We start from the raw sequence: 15,704 nt of genomic DNA, 5'->3' as shown, positions 1-15,704 counted from the left end.
AGAGAGAGACAGAGAGAGAGAGAGAGAGAGAGAGAGAGAGAGAGAGATAAATGATTATTACACAAACTCAAACATAGGAAGGAGTAACAAGAGACTCCAACCTTTAAACCCATGATCAATAATTGGGAGTCTCTGAGTGTTCAGAGACGTATGTTACTTCATAAACAAATGATGATGACCAGGCCAGTATCTACATTCAGACATACTGTAATGGAACTAGCCTTCACTGAGCTCCCCAACCCTGAAACCTCCAGACTACCACCGCTCTTCACATAATCGTCTCCTGCACGATTTCTCCTCTTTCTCTGGGGTTTAACTTCTCAGGACAAGGTTAGATTAAAATGAGCTCTTTGAAGACGGAGCTCAAAGCAGCCTGAATAATCTGGCTGAGCAAGAGAGAGAAACAGAGAGAGAGAGGGAGAGAGATAGAGATAGAGAGAGAGACAGAGAGGGAGAGAGAGAGAGAGAGGGAGAGAGAGGGAGAGAGAGAGAGAGAGAGAGAGGGAGAGAGAGAGAGAGAGAGAGAGGGAGAGAGAGAGAGGGAGAGAGAGAGGGAGAGAGACAGAGAGAGAGGGAGAGAGAGGGAGGGAGAGAGGGAGAGAGCAACATGCTCTGAGTTATATATCCACTCAGGGACAGCTTAATCCTCCTTTTGTAAACTTACTTCTGTCATTTAAATGTCATTTTCTTCCATACTGACTACAGAGGAACCAGCATAACTGATCTAGAGGACGATAAGTAACCCCAGGGTTGAGATGGGGGTAGAAAGGCCTGTGTCGCTAATAGTGAATCGGCAGTTTTCACCCTTCAAAAAAGCCTTTTAAACTTTCCCTTTAAAATTCCTAGTCAGAATTCCCAATTCCACTCTGAACACTGTACTCCCAAATATTCCATTTGTTAAATAAGAACAATACAAGGTGCACAGTCATTCTCTCTCTGTATCTACAACTGTTTGGACAGGAAACACTGCAGTAGTCTGTTGTATATGAGTTGGTAATCCGAGCTCTTCTCTCTCTGTTTCTACAACTGTTTGGACAGGAAACACTGCAGTATTCTGCGGTAATCCGAGCTCTCTCTCCACCCTGTTTTTAATCCAGATCTGAATAGTCAGATTATTAAAAGAGAATGTTCATGTTCTGTTGTGTGCTGGACGTCGGGGCTCCTTGGACTGTCAATAGAGAGAAAAACACATGGGAGGAACGCACAGCATGGAAGGGACTGAAACACACACACACGCCTGTTTGGCCAGAATATACCTCCTGCTGCCTGTAGCCTCCAGGACTGGTCAGCAATAATAAGACCTGGATGATTCATGACGGAGGCCTGTGAATGTATTCAGCTTTATGTGTGTGTGTGTGTGTGTCTATGTGTGTATGTGTCTGTGTAAATGTGTAAATAAATCAACTTTGATTTGATTTTAAATGTGTACATGTATTCAGCAGCAAGGTCACAGGACTGATCTCATTTAGTTGGACCAGTGAATAAATGGAGAGAGGGAGAGGAAGAGGGAGAGGGAGAGGGAGAGGGAGAGAGGGGGAGAGGGAGAGGGAGAGAGAGACCCCCAAACAAATCATGAGAAAACAAAAAGATAATTACTTGACACATGGAAAGAATTCACCAAAAAACTGAGCAAACTAGAATGCTATTTGGCCCTAAACAGAAAGTACACAGTGGCAGAATACCTGACCACTGTGATCGACCCAAAATTAAGAAAAGCTTTGATTATGTACAGACTCAATGAGCATAGCCTTGCTATTGAGAAAGGCCGGAGAAGGCAGACCTGGCTCTCAAGAGAAGACAGGCTATGTGCACACTGCCCAGAAAATGAGGTGGAAACTGAGCTGCACTTCCTAATCTCCTGCCAAATGTATGACCATATTAGAGACACATATTTCGCTCAGATTACACAGACCCACAAAGAATTTGAAAACAAGCAACATTGTGATAAACTCTCATATCTATTGGGTGAAATACCACAGTGTGCCATAACAACAGCAATATTTGTGAAAAGGGCAACCAGTGAAGAACAAACACCATTGTAAATACAACCCATATTTACACTAATTTATCTTCCCTTTTGTACTTTAACTATTTCCACATAATATGACATTTGAAATGTCTTTATTCTTTTCGAACTTTTGTGAGTGTAATGTTTACTATTATTTTGTATTGTTTATTTCACTTTTGTTTATTATCTACTTCACTTGCTTTGGCAATGTTAACATATGTTTCCCATGCCAATAAAGCCCTTGAATTGAAATAAAAATTGACAGACAGACAGACAGACAGACAGACAGACAGACAGACAGACAGACAGACAGACAGACAGACAGACAGACAGACAGACAGACAGACAGACAGACAGACAGACAGACAGACAGACAGTATAGGCTCCACTACCTCCATTACACAACATCTGTATCTTCTATGTCATTAAGTTACTAGTAGAAGGAACCGACAGTCATCTTCTGTAGTGAGGACAACCAAACATAGTTGGAATAGAGATATATTCCTGTTTTGTTTGTTTTAGTGAGACCCAGCTGCACTTATTAGATAGAGAAACAGAGAAACAGGCTAGCACATTAACTAGCAGAATATACTGCACCCTTCAATGAGCACAGACATGGTTGTTTGGTTTGGGTTTATACTGTTGATGATGGAGATAACCCCCTGATGCACACACACTGCACACACTGTACACACTGTACACACACACACACTGTACACACTGTACACACTGTACACACAAACTGTACACACACACACACACACACACACTGTACACACTGTACACACACACACACACACACTGTACACACACACTATACACACTGTACACACTGTACACACACACACACACTGTGCACACACACACACACTGTACACACACACACTGTACATACTGTACACACACACATACGCACACACACACACTGTACACACACACACTGTACACACAGTGGTAGCTGGCAGACTGGGATTAATTCTCAGAAGTGTCTGTCTGCACTTTGACCTTTATCTAATCCCATGACCTAAATCATCGTGATTACTATATCAGATGGAGCTAAATACCCACAGGGTGTATGTAGAAAGTATTTAGCAAAGATAATGAACCTATATATTTTTTCAGAATATAATCTTTGAGAACTAAAAATCACCAAAATAAAAGCTAGATAGTCAGGGAGAATTGAAAATTTAGCAGTATTGATTTTGTTATAATGTTTGAGTAAAGGACACAACATTAGCCATGGCAAAATGCATAGAATTGCAGGAAATTTGCTTTAAAACTGCAACATTTTCTGTCAGCTGCATTGCAAAATGTGTATAATTCAGTGGCAATTTTAGCATGTAAATCTTGGTGGGGCAAACTCCCCCCCAAAAATTGAGATGCATGCCAGCAAAACCACTATGCAACACCATTTTTTTTATTGATTGCATTTTAACGGTGACAAATGGTGCCCATAAACTGTTAGGGCCTACATAAAGCTGTCCCAACAGCAAAGCTTCCTTTTCAGCACCATGGAGGGAATCCTTACCACTGCTACACCTGGCTATCAGCGGAGCCTTGTCTGGCAGCGAAACAGTTCATTCAGCCTCATTTACTGCCTTTTCAAAAAACATAGCTGATGTGTGACTTGCTTAAACAAATGTAGTTTCTACTGACAATTTAGATGTACAAACTATGGAATAAGGGGACAATGAGCAGATAAGAAGCAATCCGTAATTTCGATTAAGACATTAATGAGCGAGCTAGGACGGACGTAGTCAATATAACTACAGTGGCAAGAAACAGTATGTGAACCCTTTGGAATGACATGGATTTCTGCATAAATTGGTCACACAATTTCATCTGTCATCTGGATGACAATTTCATCGTCATCTAACTCAAAACAATAGAAAAATGCAGTCTGCTTAAACAAATAACACACAAACAATTATACTTTTTCATGATTTTATTGAACACACTGTGTAAACATTCACAGTGCAGGGTGGGAAAAGTATGTGAATCCTTGTATTTAATAACTGGTTGACCCTCCTTTGGCAGCAATAACCTCAACCAAACGTTTTTTGTAGTTGCGGGTTCGACCTGCACAATGGTCAGGAGGAATTTTGGACCATTCCTCTTTACAATACTGTTTCAGTTCAGCAATATTCTTGGGATGTCTGGTATGAACTGCTCTCTTGAGGTCATGCCACAACATCTCAATAGGGTTGAGGTCAGGATTGACTGGGCCACTCCAGAAGGTGTATTTTCTTCTGTTGAAGCCATTCTGTTGTTGATGTACTTCTGTGTTTTGGGTCGTTGTCCTGTTTGCATCACCCAACTTCTGTTGAGCTTCAATTGGCGGACAGATAGCCTTACATTCTCCTGCAAAATGTCTTTTCATTTTCCGTAGATGATAGCAAGCTGTCCAGGCCTTGAAGCAGCCCCAAACCATGATGCCCCTCTCTATCATACTTTACAGTTGGGATGAGGTTTTGATGTTGGTGTGCTCTGCATTTTTTTCTCCACACATAGTGTTGTGTGTTCCTTCCAAATAACTCAACTTTAGTTTCATCTGTCAACAGAATATTTTGCCAGTTGCGCTGTGGAACATCCAGGTGCTCTTTTGCAAACTTCAAATGTGCAGCAATGTTTTTATTGGACAGCAGTGGCTTCTTTCATGGTGTCCTCCCATGAACACCATTCTTGTTTAGTGTTTTACGTATCGTAGACTCGTCAACAGAGATGTTAGGATGTTCCAGAGATTTCTGTAAGTCCTTTGCTGACACTCTAGGATTCTTCTTAACCTCATGGAGAATTCTGCGCTGTGCTCCTGCAGTCATCTTTGCAAGACGGCCAATCCTGGGAGAGTAGCAACAGTGCTGAACTTTCTCCATTCATCGACAATTTGTCTTACTGTGGACTGATGAACATCAAGGGTTTTAGAGATATGCCTTATGCAAGTCAACAATTCTTCTGAGATCTCTTTTGTTTGAGGTATAGTTCACATCAGGCAATGCTTCTTGTGAATAGCAAACTCAAATTTTGTGAGTTTTTTATAGGGCAAGGCAACCAACATCTCCAATCGTGTCTCATTGATTGGACTCCAGGTTAGCTGACTCCTGATTCCAATTAGCTTTTGGAGAAGTCATTAGCCTAGGGGTTCACATACTTTCTCCAACGTACACTGTGAATATTTAAATTATCTATTCAATATAGACAAGACAAATGCAATAATTTGTGTGCTATTATTTTAAGCACACTATGTTTGTCTATTGTTGTGACTTAGATGAAGATCAGATCAAATGTTATGACCAATTGATGCAGAAATTCAGGTAATTCAAAAGGGTTCACATACTTTTTCTTGGCACTGTATTTGTTCAGAACTTTTGAAATGTACAATGTACAGTTACAGAATTTAGAACATGGGCCTTTCTTACAGTATTCTCCCTGTACACCAAGTCAGAACCATAGGATAAATAAAGGGGAATATAAGGAGACAATGCAAGTTCTTACAATATTCAATGATTACATTACTCTAAAACAGACTATAGGCTACATGTGTACCACCAAGTCAGAACAGTAGGCAAAATTAAGAGGGGTAAATAGACCCAATTATAAGGGTGAGGCACATGAGCTACTAACAGCTTACTACACAACATACACTTAGTATTACTTTCTTAGCTACAGTATGCATATCTCCCAGGCATATTATATAATTATACAGCAGCATACAAGACATTTTTGGACTCACGTTGTTGTGCTGTGCTCAAAAAAAGTGGCGCGGCGGTCCTTGTGTCACCAGTTTTGTCATCAAAGTCTGGCATTCTCTGGATTTATGGTGATTTCAAGACAACTGGGAACTCGGAAAAAACACGTCAGTGATCTTCAGGTCGGAGCTCTAGAAAGAGTTCCTGACTTGGAATTCTGAGTTGGATGACCATTCAAAATTTATTTTCCCATTCAGAGCTAGTTTTTTCCTAATTCCCAGTTGTCTTGAACTCACTTAAGTCTGAGATTTCCCAGTTCCGATTTTCCAGTTGTTTTGAATGCGGCAGAAGTCATGCTGGATTGACAGCATGACCAATGTATTCAACTTTTTCTGGCCCATGGCATGTGAATGTTTTTCCTTTTAAGCTTGGAAAAGAGACCCTTAAACCCAGACTTGGGACCACACACCCACTCCACCGAATAACAGGCTAGTGATTGCTTTGCAATGCTTTCAGTTAGCCACTGATTCCATCCAAACCCCTTATTGTTGAATTTGCGATTTCCAACTTCTTGTGTAATGTTTATGTCCAATGGCCGATGAGCACCAATACGTTTAATCTATAATTTCTCTTCATATGACAAGGATTGAAAAGGATTCATCAGTAGAATGTCGACGTGATTCATGACGATGACTGCTTGTCTAGCTTGCTAGCTAAGATTTTGAAAGTATGATGTTGACATGATCAGTCAAGTTGCGCTGCTTTTTCTCCTTCAACAAAGGTTACGATTTCGAATGTACCACCGTTTATGCCCAACGAGCTAATGGAGCGTGAGTTATTGCGGTTTGGGAAGTTTGCAAGTTAAATTAAGATTGTCCCGTCGGGTTGCAAACACCCGGCTCTGAAACAGGTTATGTTGTTTCAAACACCCGGCTCTGAAACAGGTTATGTTGTTTCAAACACCCGGCTCTGAAACAGGTTATGTTGTTTCAAACACCCGGCTCTGAAACAGGTTATGTTGTTTCAAACACCCGGCTCTGAAACAGGTTATGTTGTCCCCCGGCTCGAAACAGGGGCACCCCGGCTCTGAAACAGGTTATGTTGTTTCAAACACCCGGCCGACGGGGCTCCCCCGGCTCGAAACAGGTTATGTTGTTTCAAACACCCGCCGCGGGGCCCCCGGCTCTGAAACAGGTTATGTTGTCTCAAACACCCGGCTCTGAAACAGGTTATGTTGTCTCAAACACCCGGCTCTGAAACAGGTTATGTTGTCTCAAACACCCGGCTCTGAAACAGGTTATGTTGTTTCAGCGACAAGTGTTTATGTTTTTAGACTCACCGGAGAAGACTTTGGATTTATCATGTAAAGTCAAGTATGACAACAGACCGTATACCTTATGCTAGTATGGGTATTCAACAGTGTTTTCAGTGTGGGGATGTTGGCCATAAGCGACATGCTTGCCCAAAAAGGTAGAAGGCCGAGGGAGAGAAGCAGGTAGTCCTCGTAACGCCTGGGCCCACTGATGTTGAGAGGTGGGCCGACAGTGGTAGAGGAGCCACAAGCACCTGTTTCTGAGGAACAAGTTGTTTGTGTTGAGGGTACTGAGTTACAGCTTGTACCAGAGGGGAACATAGCATCTGATGTGCAGCAGACAAATATTGTTGTAGGAGGTAAGGATGGATCTGGGGAGCCATTTCCCCAGACTGGTGTGAAGATGCCCAGTACGAGGGATATGGTACAGGAGGCGGTTCAGGTGGAGCTAGTCTCCCAGGTAGTGGAGGAGATTCCCGGTACGAGTGATGGGAGTGTTGAGAGGGTTGTGACAGAGGGGAGTCAGGGGTCTGTGGTCTCAGTTGAGGAGGATCAGGAGAAGGATATGAACATGTCTGATATCTCTGTTGACATGATAGCAGCTGGTGATGACTCAACTTACAATCTAGGTGAGGTAAATGGGTTCCTGGATCAGACTTTTGGCAAATCTGTTGAATTGGCAGATTCTTTTTAATGTTGATAAGTTGATAAGTGAGGTCAGCTGTGGTGTTACAGAAGACGGTGGGGTTAGACCAGTTGAGTGTGAAGAAGTGATTCCGCTTGAGGAAATCTGTTACTGCTGTCACTGCAGCAAAAGGTAGTGAGAAACATGGTAAGGTTAAGAGAAAATTAGAACAATGATGATGATGATGACTCATAGGGTGTTTTTTTTTGTCTTCGTCTGGTTTCTCTGTGGTTTCTTCTGCTTTTCATTTATCTTTTCTATATGGAGATACTAAGGGTAGGTTCTCTCAATATTAATGGGGCAAGGGACAGGAATAAGAGGGCTTGGGTATTAGAAGTAATAAAACAGAAAAGGCTTAATATGTTTTTTCTACAGGAGACACATAGTGATGAGGCTAATGAGGTTGACTGGGGTATGTGGTGGGAGGGGCAGCATATACTCAGTCATGGTACTATTTTCAGTGCTGGGTGGCAATTTAGTTTTCCTCAGGCTTAGGGGTGACTGTGGTATCTACAACAGAGATTGTCAAGGGTCGGGTTTTATTGGTCAAGGCGGATGTTATGTTTTATTTTTATTTTATTTTTTATCTTAACGCTCCTAATGAGGGTACAGAGCGTATTGCTGTATTTGATCAAATAAAGGAAACCTTAAGACAGTGTGACCAAGGGGGGTGTATGGTTTTAGGGGGGGGACTGGAAATCTACAGTGGATTTTACTGTTGAACGCACTGCTGAAGAACCTCACCTGTAGTTAGCAATTTGTCTGTCTGGTCTATTAACTGAGTTTGAGCTTTCTGATGTGTGGAAAGCAAGAATTGCAAAAGTTAGGCAGTACACATGGCTAAAAGTTAATGAAGGTGGTGTCAGTGCAGCAAGGTTAGACAGGTTGTATGTATCTGATCACTACTGTAGTAGTTAATGAAGGTGGTGTCAGTGCAGCAAGGTTAGACAGGTTGTATGTATCTGATCACTACTGTAGTAGTTAATGAAGGTGGTGTCAGTGCAGCAAGGTTAGACAGGTTGTATGTATCTGATCACTACTGTAGTAGTTAATGAAGGTGGTGTCAGTGCAGCAAGGTTAGACAGGTTGTATGTATCTGATCACTACTGTAGTAGTTAATGAAGGTGGTGTCAGTGCAGCAAGGTTAGACAGGTTGTATGTATCTGAGCTCTACTGTGGTGCTTTCTGATCAGCATATTGTTACTGTTGATATTCACTTGTCATGTCCCCGAAGATCATCACTTTATTGGTATTTAAAAAAAAATTACAACCACTTTGGCACAAATTTCAGAACCTTGATGTCATTTTTCAAAACTCTAGACACAAAACTCACAACCAATGATCAAAATGCACATTTTTCAAAACTAACACTTTTTCCAATTGCTTGGATACAATACACATAAAGCTAAGATCATTTATTCATTGAACTAAAATCACCTGTTCAAAATGACACAACTTAACATCAAAGTATTACCATTTCAAAATGGAAGTTATACATTACATCTGAGATGACTGTCTATTCATTTCATTACAATGATCTAACTATCAATTGTTACAACTGCTCAAAATGATAAGTAACTGTTGCATTACCCTTAATGCATAGTTTTATGGAAACTGACGAACAATATTCCATGTTTAGATCATGAAAGTTTCAGGATAACGAGATCCATTGACACCAATTACCGTGGAACATGAACCAATTGGACTACATTATCTATGGATGTAATATTTCATCATCATTCTTTATCAGACACTGTTTCTCTGGTACCATGTACCACTTTTCCAGACCATTTTTTCAGATTTGACCACTTTATTAGGTACACCTATCTAGTGCTGGGTAGGGACCCCTTTTGCCTCCACAACAGCCTGAATTATTCATGGTGTTGTACGTTAAGAGATGCCCTTCTGCACACCACTGTTGTAAACAGCTGTTATTTGAGCATTTGTGGCCTTTCTGTTAGCTTGAATGAGTCTGGACATTCTCCTCTGACCTCTCTCATTAACAAGGTGTTTTTGACCACAGAACTGCTGCTCACTGAATGTGTTTTGTTTCTCGCACCATTCTCTGTAAACTCTAGAGACGGTAGTGCGTAGAAATCCCAGGAGGGCAGCTGTTTCTGAGATGCTGTGTGTGGCATCAACAATCATACCACGGTCAAAGTTGCTTGGATTATGCATCTTGCCCGTTCTAATGTTTGGTCGAACAACAACTAAAGCTCTCTACTCTATATATTGAGTTGCAGGCTGCCACATGATTCGCTGTTCGAAGGAGCAGGCTATTTGAGTTAACATGCAGGTGCACCTAATAAAGTGGCTGGTGAGTGTATGTATGCAGGCCCTTGTAATTGCTTTTCCAATACTGCCAACTTATTACTGATGATTGATTTCACATTGTGGTATGAGTATATAGTGAAATGAGTGGTATCCACCTACAACAACATAACGATAACATGGAGCTGGCAGGTGATCCAGTCACAAGAGAGGTCAAACAGTGGGAGGAGGAAGACGAGGAAGACGTGGTGGTCAAAGGAATGGCAGGGGACAAGCACCCCTTCTGAGAGGTGGTCGTGGGCCTCGTTTGAGAGGTGTGGGGGAACGTGGTAGAGGACAAGGCCACGGACCAAGACAGCGTCAGCAACAACAAAGAGTGTCCAATGAAATCTGAGCAATAGTTGTACCCCATGTCGTAAATCATGGCACGACAATGATTGAGGCAGCTACAATGATTCAACCAAACCTCAGAAGATCAATCGTGGTCTCAATCATCAGAACTTTCCTCAATGAGAACCGGTAAGTCTTCAGCATGCACTAAACATTAGGCTACTCTCAAATGTCAAATGACTGCATGCCAATGTGTACCACAGAGTAGGTGATGTGACTAAATGTGTTCCTACTGTAAATTTATAATATAAAAAATAGAAGTACAGTAACCAATCCTATGTTTTGTTTTTTACAGTAAGCCAGGTGAGGAACACTGCAGTTGATGTTTTACTGTAGTTTTTATCTTTTTTGTAGCTAATTACTTTTGCTTTGATTCAAAGATTCCTACAGTATGTTGTGATTTTATTGTATTTCATCAATAAATTTCAGATTTTGTTCAATGATTCCACTGTGTCTGTAGTATTCTCTCTACTAGTCCTTTTACAGTGATGTATTTACGTGTAGTACCGTAATGAAATATGTATCGCATATTTTGTACTATAATATTTAATGACTGTACGAACAACTACACAGTGAAACTATCGGTATCTTGTGTGTGGGTGCTCTAAATGAATGTTCCTATGGTATTTCATGATACATTACTTATTTGAACCAATGATTCTGCAAGTGCAAGGTTTCTTTAAAGATATGAATGCACAATGCTGTCACGGTTGTCGTCGGTGAAGGAGGACCAAAACGCAGCAGGTAAGTGCAGGCTCATCTTGACGTTTATTTATTTTCAAAATGAATACCAAAATAACAAAACACTAGAACGAACGAACAACAAACAGTCTGGCAAAGCATAAGGCTCAACACAGAACAATCACCCACAAATAACAAACACACCCTAATATATGGGACTCTCAATCAAAGGCAGATAGACAACACCTGCCTTCAACTGAGAGTCCCAACCCCAATTAACCAAACATAGAAACAGACATACTAGACTAAACATAGAATACCTGAAAACCAAACAGTGCCCAAAAACCCCGGAATACTTAAACCAAATGCCCCTTCAACAAAACACACCACCCCGAACCACATAAAACGAATACCCTCTGCCACGTCCTGACCAAACTACAATACTAATTAACCTTTATACTGGCCAGGACGTGACAGTACCCCCCCCTTAAAGGTGCTAACCCCGGAAGCACCTTAAAAAAAAAAAATAAAAAAAAACAACCCCAAACGACAAAACCATAATTCCCCCCTACTAAAGGGAGGGAAGGGAGGGTGGCTGCCGTCAACGACGGCACTGTGCTACACCCCCCCTCCCCAACCCACCTATATCTGGAGGTGGCTCTGGTTCCGGCCGTTCCAGGCTGTCGGGCCACTCTGGCATCGCCGGGGGGCAGTCGGGCCACTCTGGCATCGCCGGGGGGCAGTCGGGCCACTCTGGCATCGCCGGGGGGCAGTCGGGCCACTCTGGCATCGCCGGGGGGCAGTCGGGCCACTCTGGCATCGCCGGGGGGCAGTCGGGCCACTCTGGCATCGCCGGGGGGCAGTCGGGCCACTCTGGCATCGCCGGGGGGCAGTCGGGCCACTCTGGCATCGCCGGGGGGCAGTCGGGCCACTCTGGCAGTTCGGGACAGTCTGGGCAGTCTGGCAGTTCGGGACAGTCTGGGCAGTCTGGCAGTTCCGGACAGTCTGGGCAGTCTGGCAGTTCCGGATAGTCTGGGCAGTCTGGGCAGTCTGGCAGTTCGGGACAGTCTGGCAGTTCGGGACAGTCTGGCAGTTCGGGACAGTCTGGGCAGTCTGGCAGTTCGGGACAGTCTGGGCAGTCTGGCAGTTCGGGACAGTCTGGGCAGTCTGGCAGTTCGGGACAGTCTGGGCAGTCCGGCACAGTCTGGGCAGTCCGGCCGTTCGGGGCAGTCCGGCCATTCGGGGCAGTCCGGCCGCTCCGGCAGTTCGGGGCAGTCCGGCCGCTCCGGCAGGTCGGGGCAGTCCGGCCGCTCCGGCAGTTCGGGGCAGTCCGGCCGCTCCGGCAGTTCGGGGCAGTCCGGCCGCTCCGGCAGTTCGGGGCAGTCCGGCCGCTCCGGCAGTTCGGGGCAGTCCGGCCGCTCCGGCAGTTCGGGGCAGTCCGGCCGCTCCGGCAGTTCGGGGCAGTCCGGCCGCTCCGGCAGTTCGGGGCAGTCTGGCCGCTCCGGCAGTTCGGCGCAGTCTGGCCGCTCCGGCAGTTCGGGGCAGTCTGGCCGCTCCGACGACTGTTGACTGGCGGGCAGCTCCGACGACGACTGTTGACTGGCGGGCAGCTCCGACGACGACTGTTGACTGGCGGGCAGCTCCGACGACGACTGTTGACTGGCGGGCAGCTCCGACGACGACTGTTGACTGGCGGGCAGCTCCGACGACGACTGTTGACTGGCGGGCAGCTCCGACGACGACTGTTGACTGGCGGGCAGCTCCGACGACGACTGTTGACTGGCGGGCACTCCGCGACGACGACTGTTGACTGGCGGGCAGCTCCGACGACGACTGTTGACTGGCGGGCAGCTCCGACGACGACTGTTGACTGGCGGGCAGCTCCGACGACGACTGTTGACTGGCGGGCAGCTCTGACGACGACTGTTGACTGGCGGACAGCTCTGTTGACTGTTGACTGGTGAGGCTGGGTTTACGCACTTGAAGCCTGGTGCGTGGTGCTGGTACTGGGCTTACCAGATATTGAACACGCACCTCCAGGCTAGTGCGGGGAGCGGGAACAGGATGAGTCGGACTGGGTTGACGCACTTCCGGGTTCGCACGAGAGACAGGAGCTGGAAACCCAGGGCTATGGAGGCGCACAGTCGGTCTTGATCTTACCTCCTGCATAACCCGTCTTGGCTGGATGGAACTAGTAGCCCTGTACGAGCGGGGTGCTGGTACAGGGCAGACTGGGCTGTGCAGGGGCCTGATGGTAGCCGTGCGTAGAGCGGGAGTTGGGTAGCCTGGTCCTTGGAGGCGTACCGGCGACCAGATGCGCTGCGCAGGCATCCTCCTACCAGGCTGGATGCCCGCTCTAGCACGGCACCTGCGAGGGGCTGGAACAACGCGCACCGGACTGTGCGTGCGTATGGGTGAGATAGTGCGCTCCTCTGCGAAACATGGCGCTCTCCACCCCATACGCTCCTCCATATAACCACGGGTAGCTGGCTTCCGGCTCTTCCTATGCCTAGCCAAACTACCCGTGTGCCCCCCCAAAAAAAATTCTTGGGGGTGCCTCTCGTGCTTCAACGCCAGTCTTGTCCCTCGGAAACGTTCCCGGTCCATGCCAGCCTTACTCCTTTTCTCTCTCTCGCTTACCACCTGTCCCCATGGAAGGCGATCTTTGCCTGCTTGGATCTCCTCCCAAGTGTAGGAGCCTTTTCCCTCCAAGATCTCCTCCCAAGTCCATCTCTCTCGTTTGTCCAATTCGACATTCCTCTGCTCCTTCCTCTGCTGCTTGGTCCTGGAAAGGTGTGATTCTGTCACGGTTGTCGTCGGTGAAGGAGGACCAAAACGCAGCAGGTAAGTGCAGGCTCATCTTGACGTTTATTTATTTTCAAAATGAATACCAAAATAACAAAACACTAGAAAGAACGAACAACAACAACAACAACAACAACAACAACAACAACAACAAACAGTCTGGCAAAGCATAAGGCTCAACACAGAACAATCACCCACAAATAACAAACACACCCTAATATATGGGACTCTCAATCAAAGGCAGATAGACAACACCTGCCTTCAACTGAGAGTCCCAACCCCAATTAACCAAACATAGAAACAGACATACTAGACTAAACATAGAATACCTGAAAACCAAACAGTGCCCAAAAACCCCGGAATACTTAAACCAAATGCCCCTTCAACAAAACACACCACCCCGAACCACATAAAACGAATACCCTCTGCCACGTCCTGACCAAACTACAATACTAATTAACCTTTATACTGGTCAGGACGTGACAAATGCATGTGTTTTGAACATTGGACAGCCTGTGTTACAAGTGATGACCATTTTGAGTTTTGTGTCTAGAGTTTTGAAAAATGACCACAAGGTTTTGAAATAAGTGCCAAAGTGATTGTCAAATCTGAGTGAATGACCCCGGACTAGTCATGAACTTACAGGACAAGAGACATGAACTGAGGTCGTTTCTACATGAAAGAGTGAAGGGTGTCTTGATTAGGTCTCGTTTTGCGATCCTCAAGGATATGGATGCTCCTAGTGCTTTTTTTAACCACTAGGACTGTCGACATTACAACGCAAACAGATGGTCTGCCTTCGTCTCCCTGATGGGAAGGTGACCACGGATGACGGTGAGATGCGCCAACATGCCGTGGATTTCTACTCTGCCCTCTATAAGGCGGAGGATTGTGATTCCCTGTGTGCTGAACAGTTGTTACATGGACTTCCTCAATTGGGCCCTGAGCAGAGAGCTGCTTTGGACTCTGACATTACTCTGCAGGAGCTGTCCACGGATTATGCAGCTCTCATCAAGCCGAGCCCCTGGCATTGATGGTTTACCATCTGAATTCTTTGAGCACTTTTGTGGGTCTATTGGGGGATTTTTATGAAGTGGTGTGTGAATCTTTTCATGCGGGTTCTCTTCCTGTATCGTGTCGACGTGCTGTGCTTTCATTGTTACCAAAAAAGTGGGATTTGGCTCTTTGAAAAAACTGGTTGTATTGCTGTGTGCAGAATACTAAATTCTAAGTGTTGCTCAAACAGGTTGAAGTAATATCTGGGGTTGTTGGTCCACAAGGACCAGTCTTACTGTGTACCTGACCACTCTATTGTTAACTTGTTTCTAATAGGAGATGTTTTAGACATTTGTAAACTGTCTGCTGTGAATGTGGGTTTACTTTCTTTGGATCAGGAGAAGGCCTTTGACCTTGTGGACCACCAGTACTTGTTCAAAACAATGAAAGCGTTTGGGTTTTGGGTATGTTTTTTTGTCTTGGATGAGTTTACTGTATGCTGTGGCCTCGTGTATGGTGAAGGTGGGGGGTGGTTTGAGCTGCCCCATCCCCGTCCAAAGGGGCATCAGGCAGGGATGCCCAATTTCAGGGCAGTTATATTGTCTGGCAATTGAACCAATGCTTTGTTTTTTAAGAGCGAGGCGTACTGGTTTCTCTGTGCCAGGTGTAGTGAAGGGTCCCACGATAGCACTGTCTGCGTATGCAGATGACGTGACAGTTTTTATTACAGGGAGTGAGGATGTTAAGGTTCTCTCAAACGCTTTAAAGGTGTATGAGGGGGCCTCCTCAGCTAGAGTTAATTGGGGAAAGAGTGAATCGCTGTGGGCAGGTCAGCTTCAGATGGGGTCTGCTCCACGGTTACCAGGGGGG

The 15,704-nt window shown here is 45.1% G+C and overlaps 1 protein-coding gene across 1 annotated transcript in view; it reads right to left on the bottom strand.

The window, feature by feature from the left end:
• LOC106612232 (ephrin-B1) overlaps positions 1–15,704 on the bottom strand; it is a 153,167-nt gene that overhangs the window by 17,438 nt on the left and 120,025 nt on the right. The window lies entirely within an intron of this gene.

This window comes from Salmo salar, chromosome 09 (assembly GCF_965601325.2).
Source record: "Salmo salar chromosome 09, fSalSal1, whole genome shotgun sequence".
Lineage (NCBI taxonomy): Eukaryota > Metazoa > Chordata > Actinopteri > Salmoniformes > Salmonidae > Salmo > Salmo salar.
This window is presented reverse-complemented; position numbering and strand designations above follow the sequence as displayed.